The sequence below is a fragment of the Furipterus horrens genome, unplaced genomic scaffold (assembly GCF_987537825.1).
Source record: "Furipterus horrens unplaced genomic scaffold, mFurHor1.1.pri manual_scaffold_10, whole genome shotgun sequence".
NCBI lineage: Eukaryota > Metazoa > Chordata > Mammalia > Chiroptera > Furipteridae > Furipterus > Furipterus horrens.
In genome coordinates this window covers 40045090-40059013 of record NW_028327180.1, presented here as the reverse complement: position 1 = coordinate 40059013, position 13924 = coordinate 40045090, and the positions used below count along the sequence as shown (strand labels likewise).

Genomic DNA, 13924 nt, shown 5'->3' with positions numbered 1-13924 from the left:
CTCCAGCAACCTCCTCCATTCACAGACCTCCTGGGGCTCCAGGGCTCCCCGAGCCTCACTCAGGATAAAAGCCAAAGTCCTCCCAGCAAAAGGCATACATATCTGCTATTGTCCAATCCATTGGCAAGATGTAGGGGCTCTTTCTCCTAAATCTACCCAGAATCCTCCCATTTCTCTCCCCTGCTCTGCTTCTACCTTGCTTCCATCCATCTGGACCAGGGCAGTCAGCTGTACCTTGGTCTCCTGGATCTTGACCTTGTCCCCCTCCCTGCAAATAAAAATACAGGATGCCCACTTAAATTTAACTTCAAAGGGACAATAAACATTTCTAGCATAAGTACAGCCCACAAAAGTTTAGGGATATAGGTATGCTTTTAAAATCTCATTGTTTATCTGATATTCCAGTTTAATGGGCAGCCTGAATTTTATCTGGCAATCTTATTCCCCAAGCAACTAGAAGACTCTCCACACAAATCAGGCCACTTCACCACTTGACTTAAAACCTCCCTCAGCCCTGGCCGGATGGCTCACTTGGTTGAGCGTCATCCTGTACATCAAAAGGCTGCAAATTCAATTCCCAGTTGGTGCACGTGCGGGAGGCAACCGATCGATATTTCTCACATCAATGCTTTTCCCTCTCTCCCTTCCTCTCCCTCTAAAATTAATAAAACATACCCTTGGGTGAGGGCTGTTAAAAAATCTCCATCAGGTTCTCACAGTACTCGCCTCGGCCCACAAGGCCCTGCATGGTCAAGAATGGAGGAATGGACGAGAGTGCGTTCTCTTGGGCTAATGATTCTAAAATATTTCTCCAGGCAACCACAGGCTGCCTTACCCATGACTCAGGCAGGAGGCATGTACCCTTGAATGGTAGCAACACTGCCCCCACCCCCCAGCCTTGGCATCCTGGAAGATTAGAGAAGAGGAGGTGGGTAGTTCCAGCTTAGACACTTTCAATTTTTTTTAATTTTTATTGAGTTTAGAGAGCAGAAGGGGAAGAGAGAAACATCGATTTGTTATTCCACTCATTTATGCATTCATTAGTTGATTCTTGTATGTGCCCTGACTGGGGATCAAACCCATAATCCTGGTGTACTGAGATGATGCTATAACCAACTGAGCTACCCAGCCAGAGCTGAGCCAGTTTTAAATGAAATTTTTTTTGGTGAGGGGAGGTAGAGTGAATAGGATGCATGGATTTAATTACTCATTTTTAACTTTTGGGGGGCCGAGTGAGAGATCCCCTCACTTAAAACCACATTTTAGGGCATCTCCAAAAGAGCCAGTTGGAGTGGGGGTCCTGGCTCCATGGAGGGGTTACTGCTGGGCTAGGGTGGGGATGTAGCCCTGCTGTCTTGGGTATGAGATCTTCCCTTTGCAGAGGACAAAAGGATCCACTCCTGGGGTGGCATCATCTGGCTGCCCCACTTCCCAGAAACTCACAAAGAAAGCTTTTGGGGGGGGGGAGGGGAGACATGGGGATGGTCTTGCTTGCCCTAATGTTCCTCAGCCCCAGGCTGAGCATCCTCAAGGCTTCAGAGGCCAAGCCTGGGCCATCCCCACATCCCAAGAACTGGGTCCAGAAGGGCTGTGTTCTTCAAAGCTGCAGAGCCAATGCCCAGTTCCCTTCCTGCATCTAGTCTTCACTACTTGCACTGCAAAGGCCTGTATATAGGTCTGCTCCATACCTGGGCGAAATTAAGGTGGGAGGAGTCCTTCTCAGGGCCCCAGCCACACCCAAGACCCCAAGTGTGTGTAGAATGAAATACAGTTGCCCCAGCCCCAAGTGTTTCTTGAATGAAATACAATTGCCCCTTGAACAACATGGGTTTGGACTGTGTGGGTCAGCTGAAAAAAATCTGCATATAAGTGGACCCTAAAATCTCAAATTGCATTGTTCAAGGGTCAACGGCATAACAGTGCTCAGGACTCCGCTCATCTTGGGTGGTGGGAAACAGCACTTGAGGCATGCCAGAAGCAGATCATACATCAGCTGGCAAATGCCCCTCACATGTGGGGTGTTGTCAGGCTGGAGGGGGCACTTTTGAACAAAGAGAAGGCCTCAGATTCATTCTGGGTTGCTTCATCTCACTGTAATATCCCTACTTACTTCTGCTTCAGGTCAAGGGATTTCTCCTCTCTGGGCTTCAGTTTTTCCTTCTGTAAAGTGGAGAGAACAATAGTATTCACCTCCAGGGTTTGAAGGACCTTGTCACCTCACTGTCCTTGTCTTCTTTTATTGTCTTGGGCTTTCTATTTGGAAAAATTCCAATCCTATGAAAAAGAGTTGAAAGAGTGATATAATAGACACAGATCTTCCCACTCAATTCTCCAATGGTTGATTTTGACCATTTTTGTTCTCCTCTTCCTGTCTCTCCCAACCTGCTTTGAAGAAAGCTGCAGCATCACAACACTTCATCTCTATGCTTTGTGCTCCACCCCATATGCTAAGAATCAGAAGCTTCTCCTAGAAAACTACAGTATCATTACCAATCTCAGGGCTTTACACAGAGCTGACAGAACTCTCTCCTACATATGCTCCATATTCCAATTTTCCACTGTCCCACATATCTTTATTATTTCATAAAATATGTAACAAAATTTACCATCCTAACCATTTTTTTAAATTTATTTTTTATTTTTAGAGAGAGGGGAAGGGAGAGAGGGAGAGAAACATCAATGTGTGGTTGCCTCTCACGTGCCCCTAGCCAGGGCACCTGGCCCACAACCCAGGCATGTATTCTGAATCGGAAATCAAACCAGCAACCCCTTGGTTCACAAACCGGCACTCAATCCATTGAGCCACACCAGCCAGGGCACCATCCTAACCATTTTTAAGTGCACTGTTCAGTGGCATTAAATACATTCACATTGTTGTGCAACCGTCTTCATCATCCATCTCCAGAGCTTTCTCGTCTTCCCAAACTGACACTCTGCCCCCATTAGACACCAACTCCCCATTCTCCTTCCCTAGGCCCTGGCTCCCACCATCTACCTTCTGTCTCTATGGATCTGACTCCTCTAGCAACCTCATGTGAGTGGGATCACACAGCATCTGTCCTTTTGTGTCTGGCTTCTTTCACTGAGCATGATGTCCCCAAGTTTCATCCATGTTGTGGCATGAAACAGAATTTCCTTCTTTCTTAAGGCTGAATAACATTCCAGTTTGTAGATGGGGCCACATTGTGTTTATCCATTCATCCATTGATAGACATTTGTTTCCATCTTCTGTCTCCTGTAAATAATGTTGCTATGAACACAGATGTACAAATAAATATTTTCAAGACCCTGCTTTTAATTCTTTTGTGTATATACCCAGAGTGAAAAGCTGGATTACATGGTAATTCTATATTTAATTTTTTTAAGGAACTGCTATATTGTTTGCTGCATTATTTTGCATTTTCATCATTTTATATTCTCGCCAAATATATCTTTTATGGTTAGGATCTGGGGAGGTGAAGAGTGGCAAGGAGGTGGAGAGCAATCCAGGCTCCAATGGGGATCACACATTACTTTTTTTTGTGATGTCTCTTGTCTCCTTTTTCATCTAGAACATTCCCCTTGCCTTGTTTCTGTGTTTCACAACTGTCATTGTTCAAGGGTCTGGGCCAGTTGTCTGGTGGAATCTCCCACAATCTGATGTTTCCTCCTGATTAGTCAGGCTGACATTTCAGAAGTGATACTGTGTCCCCTTCAGTGCATGGTACCAGGAGGCACATGATGCTGCCTTGTCCCCTGACTAGTAATGTGAACCTTGATCGCTTGGATCCAGTGGTGTCAACCAGATCTCCTCATTACAGGTTCCTTTACACCTTTACAATTAATAATCAAGACTGTGACCACCTTGTCCCTTACAACCTTTTACCCAGTGGGTTTTGCCTCTACTGGTGCCCCTTGCTTGAATCACTTACCTCAATGTGGTTGCAAAACAATGATTTTCCTAATCCTATAGATTCCTTCTATATCTGCTACCTGAATTATTCTGTAAAGAGCTTTCCCTACACCACCCCACCCCACCCCCACCCCTATCTTTCTAATCTCTCTCCAGCATTCCTTAGAGCTGACCATTTCCTTTTTTCTCAAACATTCTCTCCCCTTGCCTTTCCTGATGCCACACCCTTCTCATTCTTCCACATCTTAGATTTTGGATTTTTGGCTTCTGCTTTCTTCTAGCCACAGTATCAATGCCTCCTCTTTCAGGAAGCCTTCCAGCCATCCCAGGCAGAGCATTCCCCCTTCCTGTTTTAGGTCCTGAAATAGGGATGAGCTTCAAGGTTCATTTCCACAGACCCATATCCCATTGTTTGCTCAACATTTTGAACTCTGGAAATGCTAAGTCAAGGGCACTGGGCTGGACCCTATGTCTTATTAAGAAATGCTTGGAATGTTTTACTTTGTTGATGGGATCAAGTGAGGATTTGCGAAAATAGGCTTGAAAATCACTCCACTGACCCTGTGGATGGAACAGTTAAGAAAGAACATGGGAGTAAAAATATGTTCAGGAAGCTGCTAGGTCTGAATAATAACAGAAATAATTAAGACAATAATAATACTGTGGCACGGACAGGTAAGATGTTCATTAAACTGTTACCACCTGGGCACATGGCTGGACTGCATTTCCCAGCATCCCTTTCAGTTAGATTAAGTCATGTGACCGACTTGGCCAATGGATGTAAGAGGAAGTGATACAACATTTCCAGTCAGATCCTTAAAAACTCTCCACAGATGGCTGGTTCTTTCTGCCAGCTGCTTGGAGAGGACTGAAAGAGAGATGGCCAGGGAACTCGATCTGCATTTCATGGTCACATACACAAGAAATAAAACTTGATTGAATAAAAATACTCTACTGAAACTGAGGTTTGCTTATTCCAGCCATTGGTCTACCCTAGGACTGGGGTCAGACAATTCTTTTTATGGGGGACAGTCCTGTACATTGTATGATCCTGACTACTATCTCCTGCTTTTACCCACAAAATGCCATAGCAATCCCCACCCCACGCCAGTTGTGACAACCAAGTGTCCCCTGGTTGGGCAGAATCACCCCCAGTTGAGATCCTCTCTAATCTACTCTCATATAGCTACATTTATAGAAGCCCTTGGACACTTTAGGGACATGGACTCAATGTAGCCACAGCTAAACCTGTCACCCCATGTTCCCCCATGAGGGCTGTTTTTCCCTCAGCCCTCAGCTCTCCATTGTAATGAAGGCCCCACCTAAGGGTTATCACTGACCTTTCATTCTCCCAAGTCCTGTTTGTGTTCCTTCCTAAGTAATTATTAAACCCTTCTACTTCCCTCCATCTCCCTGCCACCACCTGAATTCAGGCCACCATCAGTGTGTGCCTGGACCATTCAAGTAGCCACTCCCAGGTGGCCCCGCTTTCACTCCTTTCCCCTACAGTCTTCTCAACACAGCAGCCAGAGAGAGCTTTTCAAAATGGATTTGTGATTACAGGCTTGACTGGGACTGCAGGAGCCTGCTTCCAAAAGAGCTCCCTCACATGGCTGTTGGTGGGGGGCCTCAGTTCCTTGTGATGTGGGCTTCTTGGGTGTCCTCCCAACATGGCATCTGGCTACCCCTGGAGGAAGAGATCCAAGACAGAGAGAAAAGAGGCCACGATGCCTTTTATGACCTGGTCTTAGAAGTCTCAAAAGTGACTAACACAATCACTTCTACCATATTTTGTTGGTGAGATACAATTCACTAAGTTCAGCCCACAAGCGTGGGGAAGACAATTAACCTCCACTTTTTAAAAAAATGTGTGGATTTATTTTTCTTTTTTTTTAATTACATTCCTCAACCAATTTCTTGGCATATCCTACTGGACCCACCTTCAAAAATCCTTCTAGATTCTTGAATTTTCCATTGTCATTACCCTAGTCCAGAACATAGTGTCCATTGACAGATGAACAGATACACACAATGTGGCCAATCCAGACGATGGAATATCACTTATCTTTACAAAGGAAGGAAATTATGACCCATGTTGCAACTTGGATGAACCTCGAGGACATTACACTCAGTTAAACAACTCAGATGCAAAATAACCGAGATCACAAATGCTGCATGATCCCACTCACAGGAGATCCCTAGAGGAGTCAAATCCAGAGACAGAAAGTAAATAGTGGAGGCAGGGGCTGGAGGAGGAGAATGGGGAATTAGTGTTTAACGGGAACAGAGTTTTAGTTTGGGAAAAGAGAAAAGTTCTGGAGATGGATGGTGCTGGTGACTACACAATGTGAATGTACTTAGTGCCTGCCACTGAGTAGTACACTTAAAATGGTTAAGAGGCCCTGGCTGGTGTGGCTCAGTGAATTGAGTGCTGCCCTGTGAACTGAAAGGTCACCAGTTTGATTTTCAGTCAGGGCACATGTCTGGGCTGCAGGCCAGGTCCCCAGTTGGGGGCATGCGAGAGGCAATGACAACCAACTGATGTATCTCTTGAACACCGATGTTTTTCTCCCTCTTTCTGCCTCCCTTCCCCTCTCTAAAAATAAATTTAAAACTTTAAAAAAAAGGTTAAGATAAGGTTTTTAAATTTTTTAATAATATCCAACTGTTATATGGTGCTTGCTGTGTCCTAGGCACTGTGCTAATATGTATTGCCTCATTTAATCCTCTCCATCATTTCTGATTTAGGGACAACGATCATTACTCCCATTTTACAGATGGGGCAACTAAGGCTCACAGAAGTGCAGTGATTTGCTCAAGTCCTTACAGCCAGGATGCAATCCCCTAAGCACTGTGTGTACCTCCTATGAACCACAGAGCCTATTACTATGCTTCAGCTAAAAAGGAAGGGACCTGTTACAAAGATGCAGAACTGAGGCAGGTGACATCGCTGGCCAGGGTCCCTCGGCATCAGTCCCAAGCCGGGATGGGGACCCAGGAGGGTCTGAGATTGCACAGCCACTGCAGTCTTTTTTCTTTTTAAAAAAATTTTAGTTATTTACTTACTTACTTACAGAGAGAGGGGAAGGGAGAGAGAAGAGAGAGAGAAACATTAATGTGTGGTTACCTCTCACACACCCCCTACTGGGGACCTGGCCCCACAACCCAGGCATGTGCCCTGACTGGAATTGAACCGGCTACCCTTTGGTTAGCAGTCTGGCGCTCAATCCACTGAGCCACATCAGCCAGGGCACCATTGCAGTCTTGATGTGTGAAAAGGGAGCTTCTACAACAGGGCAGAGGGGCCTGTGCTGGTGTTGTAGGTTTGAGTCTTCATTTTGATCTCCACTCTGGACCTCAGTTCCCCTTTCTGTAAAGCTCAAAAAGCATTATGGAAGCAGCCACGGGAAATGGGTATCAGGAGTCCAAAACACAGGCTTTCTTGAACCTCAGTTTTCTTATCTGTAACATGGAGTTAATATTCAATAAAAATAACTATTATTATTGTTGTGATTTTTCACCTCTGCAAGGACATCTGGGGCTGCATTGTTCCCTGGGTGGGGCCATCTTGGGCAATGTGGGGGTGCTGAGCAGCATCTTCAGTCCCTACCCACTTGATGACAGGAGCACCCCCCAGTCAGGACAACAAAAAACATCTTCAGACACCCCAAGGATACCAAGGATCACTTGGCTGGGAACCCCTGTTCACATCACAGGGTTGGGAGCCTGTGTTGAATTAGTGTATCTGGGAGAAAACGCTAATGAGAATCTCAGCTCTGTTTACTTGCTGTGTGACCTTGGGCATGTCACTTCTGTTTCTGAGCCTGTTTTCCCACTTGTAAAATTTGGATTCATCAATAGCCTCTCCCTCCTGAAGATATGAGATTAAATGAGACAATGTCTATAAATTTTTCAGTCAAAGCAGTCACTTCACAGACACTCTTCTTACCACAGCTGGAGTATTCTGGAAGATTCTGACTGGCAATAGTGGCCCATGCACCCTCCCTGCTGCCTGCCTCCCCTTCAGGCCCCAGGTTCAGGGCACCACACAGGCGGGCGTTGGGAACACTTCCTGTGTGGTGGCCTGCAGTACCCACAGGACCAGGTGGGCCAACCAGAGAACACAGCTAGGGCCGCCCCACTTCCTGTCCCAGGAGGCACTTCTCATGCTCCTTTACCTCCACCCCCAAAATAACACATCCCACCCTCCAATCCCCCACCCAAAGCTACCAGCGCCAGCTGCAGCCTCCAACTTACAGGACACAGAACAGCAGGGGCCAGCAGCTGCCATCACAAAGCCTGTCCCCTTGGGAATGTCCTCCCCCCCAGTGCCCTGTCCCTCATCTCCAGCATTCCAATCTCAAGGGGGCGACCTGGCCTCCCTCATGGTCTGAGCAGCACACAGGACTAGCTATGGGAGGGGCCTCCTTTGCCACCCTGGGTTACAGAGGACCCTCTCTGGCTAGAACTCCCAGATCCGAGGTACCTCCAATCTTCACCTCAAGGGACTGACTGGTTGGTGGGGAGGGGAGGTCTGGTTGCCAGGACAACAGCCCCCCATCTCTGCTGGGGGAACAAAGGAGCAGCCAGGAGAGCCAAGAACTGCATGTTCTTTCCCTGCCAACGTGACTGGCACATCCCGGCAGCTGGCACTCGGAAGGCCGTGTCCTAAGCCGAGGATCCTGGCCACCCTAGACAAGGCCATTCAGTGTGGGGGCGGTGGCTGTAGCCTGCAGGGATCTAGTTCCTGGTAAGCTGCCCCTAGGCCTTCGTCCTTCCAGTACCTTCTGACAAGGAAGTCTGCCTGCTCTGCCTGCAAAACTTCACATAAAGGCCAGGGGGCCTCAGAGGTCTGCCTCTCAGCTGGATGGGCCACAAGGGCCAGGGAAGGCAGATGGGAGTGGGGAGGGGGTAACCAAAAGCCATGTGGAGGCCTTCCTGTAGCCTGGACCCCTGTCCTGGCATTCTGGGGCTGTAGGTGCCCAGTGGGACCTACCTGGCCTGGAAGGGGCCGGCCCAGGGGACAGTGTGTCTTAACACATCTCCCCTTCCCCTCCCTCAACTGAACCACTGTGGAGCAGGAGGCAGTGAACAGCTGGCGCCATGAGGGTGCTGGGGAGTGAGAGGGGCTGGAGGGCATGTGGGAACACAGGACACGCCAGGGCCTGCCTGTTAAAAGACCCCAGCTTCCTTGGCTAGCTGGCCAGGGGAGACAAAACCTTGCTTTCTGGCCATCAAGTCGCAGCTGGTTCTGCAGCATAGGGGAAGACAGGGGCAGGCCTGTCATGGCTGGCCTAGGGCTGCCAGAAAAAAAAAAACCCAACAGGATATACAGGTAAACAAGTCATTTCTTGGCATAAGTATGTCCTTTGCAATTGCTACAAGTATGTATCTAGAATTCACATTTAACTGGGTGTCCTGTATTTTTATTTGATAAGCCTGCCATCCTAGTCCAGGGGCTTTGGGAGAGGTAAAAGTGAGCTCACCAACATCCCCCCAAACTTGCTCCTTGCTGGTTCCAACCTCAGGGATGGTACTCTGTCCCTTCCTCCTACACTCCAGGGCCTCCAGCCAGAGGCCCGCATCAATCTCACCTTCGGAACCATGGCCTGTCTACTCTCCTTCTTCAGTCTCTCTCCCATCTGTACACCTGTCATGGGACACGAGCTCCCACCTACCCCCTCCACCGCCGCTACTGCTCTTCCTTGCTTTCCCAAAAGCTTGCTGCTCTCTCAGGACCCCAGGCATGGGCCATGGCCTCAACCCGAGTCAGGTCCTGTCCCTCCTCTGCCCACAGTTCTCCAGCACTCCCACCTTCCTCTGGGTAGAATCCCTAGTTCTCCCCGCTTCCCCAACGTCCTGCAGAACCTGCACCAACCCCTCGCTGCCCTCATCTCCTTCCTCTCTCCCCCTCGCTTACTCTGCTCTAGTCACACAGGCCTTCTCACTATTCCTCCAACAGCTAGGCATGGTCCTGCTCCAGGACCTTTGCACCAGCTGTTACTGCTAGCTGGTGCACACCTCGAACAAAGAGCCACAGGTAGTTCAGCGGTCTCCCCTCTTGTAGGTCTCAGTTCAAAGTCACATCCTCAATGAGGTCTCCCTTGTCCACCTTATTTAAAATTGCAAACCACTTTGACTCCCCATCCTTCTTTCCTGCTGTAGTTTTCTCCACAGCTCACACCACCTTCCAACAGACTATATAATGCGTACTTCGAAGTTTTGTATCTGGTCCATCTCCCTCAAGAGGGCAGAGATTTTCTCTGCCTGGTTCACTGCCATATATCCCCAGAAGGGCACACAGGAGGCACTTAATAAATACTTCCTGAATGAATCAACATCACAGTGCCTGGAATGTCCTCCTACACCCCGCTTCCACCTGTCTAAGTACTACCTTTTCTTCAAGACTCACCTGAAAGAGTGGGCTCATTTTCCTTTTCCAGGTCTTCTTTATCAACAGGGCAGCTAATGAGATCTCGCTGAGCTGCCCTTGCTGACCCTGCTCCAAAATGTTCTGTGCTCTCCAGTGCCCTCAGGACTCAGTCAGTCTGCCCCTTGTCAACCTAACTCCAACTCCATTTCTCCTCCCTGACACCCCTATCCTCATGAACTCCACCCCTCAGCCTCACTCTGTACCTTCACATTCTCTGTTCCCTCTGACTGAAACAGCTCTCCACTACCTTCACCTGACTGACCCCTATTCATCTCTCAGGCCTCAGCTTAGACATCACCTCTTCCTAGAAGCCTTCCAGGACTCCCCACCCCCAACCCAACTGGGTTTAGCCCTTCTTCTGGGCTCTACCACACCTGTGTACCTCATCACAGCCCTGATCACTCTCTATTTTATCTACCTGGTCAACTCATCCAACACAGGAGACCCAGGTCCTGCAACACCTTTAGGGACATACAAAATGGTTTTATTTTAATTTCTTTGAAAATCAGGAGAAAAAAGTTAAAAATACCAGTGCAGTTGTAAAAGATAATCTGCACTATTTTTTTCATGGAGGGAGGGACTTGCAATGGCAAAAGTGCCCTGGGCCCACGAAGGTCTTAATGTGGTCCTGCTGCTCCCATGTGTGTCTCCCTGCTGGACTATGAGTGCCAGGAAGGCGGAGGTGGAGACTGGGTCCCCAGGGCTGCCCAGCAAGGGCCTGGCACACAGCAGGTGCTTAATAATTGTTAAATGGATGAAAATCCAGTGATTGCTAGGTCCTCCAGGCCAGGCCTGGCTCACAAATAATAGAAGATGCTTGATAAATCAGTGGTTCTCAACCTTCCTAATGCCGCAACCCTTTAATACAGTTCCTCACGTTGTGGTGACCCCCAACCATAAAATTATTTTCGTTGCTACTTCATAACTGTAATTTTGCTACTGTTATGAATCATAATGTAAATATCTGATATGCAGGATATATTTTCATTGTTACAAATTGAACATAATTAAAGCATAGTGATTAACCACAAAAACAATATGTAATTATATATGTGTTTCCCGATGGTCTTAGGCGACCCCTGTGAAAGGGTCGTCCGACCCCCAAAGGGGTCGCGACCCACAGGTTGAGAGCCGCTGTGATAAATGGATGGATGGACAGAGGGAAGGAGTCAGAGGGCAGCCAGAGAGGACACCTGTATCAAGCAGAGACCAAATTGGGACCAGCAGCGCCACCTCGTGGCACAATGCTTACCTAACTCTTCCTCCACTACACTCTGGAAAAGAACAGAGGTTTTCAGAGACCTCTCTCTGAAAGGGGGTGGAGTGTAGGAAGAAGAGAAGGGGGGCGGGGGAAAGAAGGAAGAGGGGAGAGGAGGAGGAACAGGAGGAGGCGGAGGAGGCAAAGGTGGCAGCAGGCAGAAGTCTCAGAAACAAAGACTTTGAAGACAGACAATTCCGGGTCCAAATCCCTTGGCTGCCAATTTCCGGCTGTGTGATGCGGCTGTGACATCACCTCTCTGATCCTTAACGTCCTCATCCAGAAAGTTGGAAAAATCAAAATCAGTCCTCTGAGTAACGTGATGAAATAGCTCAGAAAACAGCAACGATTTCTTACCTCCCACTCTGGGGTTCCTGGACAGGTGTTGCCTTCCAGGAGCCTCCCTCAAGGATGGGAGGTGACAGTTTTTCCATGAAGACAGGGCTGGGGCAGAGAAAGGGAAATGGGTTTGGGAATACAGTTGTCAGATTTAGCAAAACCAACAACAAAAATGATGCCCAGCTCCATTTCAATTTCAGATCAACAATGAATACATTTTCGAAGTGTATTCATTGTTGACCTGAAATTTGAAGTGAACTGGGAATCTTGTATTTTATCTGGCAACCCTAGCCCGGGGAGGTAGGCAGGAAGGCTTCCAGAAGCAGGAGGCAACAGTGCAGCTGCCCTTTCATTCCCTTCCTCCATTCACATGTGCACATGCTCAGTGTCAAATGCCCTTCACTGTTCTCACAGGGGACTGGCGGGTGGGGGTTGATCCCCATACCAGGGAAGGAGATGAGCATGACTGTTCTCCTTCTGTTCAGAAGATGTGGGCCAAAATCACTAGGGCATTATTTTCCAAATCAGAATTGGGTTACATCCCCCTGACCAAGAATATTTTGGCAACATCCCAGCACTGAAGGCCACTCAGAAGCTGAAGACTACCATGCATATCTCCCAGTAACTTTAGAGCTGTGTGACTCTGGATAAGTCACTTCACCTCCTGAGCTCCACGCATCCCCCACCGCTTCTCTTCTAGCTCTCCCCCTCCTGCTCCAGCCACATTGGTGTCTTGGCTGCATCTCCAACACACCAGCCATGGTTCAGCCTCAGGGCTTTTGCACATGATAATCCCTTCATGGGAAACACTGTTCCCAGATCTTTACATGACTCCCTCCTCTCCTCTGACTTCTGTGTTCAAATAGCACTCAGAAAGGCCTCCGTGACCATCCTATTAAAAGTTGAGCTCCCATATTACTGATCCTACTCCTTTGCTTTTCTCAGTAGCACTTAATACCACCTGACTCATTATGCATTTTACTCATTTATTCATTGTCCATCTCTCTCACGGGGTGGTGAGCACCACGAGGCCAGAATCTGTTTTACTCAGAGCTGTGTCCCCAGCGCTCAGCACAGCAGCTCAAGAAAAATTGCTGAATGAATGAACGAATGAGTAGGAAAAAATGGCCTGCAAGCAAATATGAAGTCTGTATGTTATAGTTTATTGCTGAAATCACTTCTGGGGCTCAGATTTGCAAATCTGACTTAGCTGCACCTGTTTACTTAAATATGAACATACGGTGTCTTGGTGTGCAACAGCCATATAGCATTAGCAGAATTCTAGAACATTCCTAACACCTCAGAAATCTCTAGTGCACGGTGTGAATGTAGAAACTCTCAATAAAATGCACTTAGTCACAGATCCAATTTTTTCCATGTTCTTTCTGGAAGTCCCAGAAGTGTCACCTCAATCTATGTCCGAGTAATTTAGCAGAGGTGGCAAAGTGGTGGCCCCTGACTGAGTTGTATTTAGTTCAGTAGTTTTCTAAAAGGCAGGGCAGTGCTTCTACAGGCTGGAACTCCTGTGGCTCTATGAATCCCTGGGTGGGCCTCCAAAGGCAATGCTCTGCCCTGTCTTGGGGGCATGCTGCCACCCCATTTACCTCCTGCTGACCACTGGGGACATCTGAGTTTGAGACTTTGGTTTATAGACCAGGAGGATAGACGTTAGTTGTTCTTTTTTCTGGGGGGCGGGGGGGGTGTTGTTACAGGAGTCAGATACCCAGGAGTTGGTCCTTGCATTGCCCAGGTGGGCGGTCTCTGAGGCTCAGTTTTCTCACCTGTAAATGAGAATAAGGAACACATAGTGGTAGAGGATTAAGTGGCACTATTATACAGGTCAGGGAGGGTAGAAGGGGCTGGATATCGGTTCACGCTGTGGTTAAAGCTGTTCATAATGCTGGGTCGGGTTTGGCTCCCTCACTCTGGTGCCCCCGGTGGAGACACGGTCCCTGACACACCCAGTTCTTACAGCCTCGGTTTGGCTACTGGAGAAAGGGAG

At 48.0% G+C, this 13924-nt stretch overlaps 1 protein-coding gene across 1 annotated transcript in view; it reads right to left on the bottom strand.

Moving 5' to 3' along the window:
* Positions 1-13924, bottom strand: part of UHRF1 (ubiquitin like with PHD and ring finger domains 1) — a 65161-nt gene that overhangs the window by 51002 nt on the left and 235 nt on the right. Inside the window, exons 2-4 of the mRNA XM_090289409.1 lie at positions 13646-13703; positions 11941-12027; positions 196-268 (exon numbers count right to left, since the gene is read on the bottom strand). The gene's annotated coding sequence lies outside the window, so the exon portion shown is untranslated. The remainder of the gene's footprint in view (positions 1-195; positions 269-11940; positions 12028-13645; positions 13704-13924) is intronic.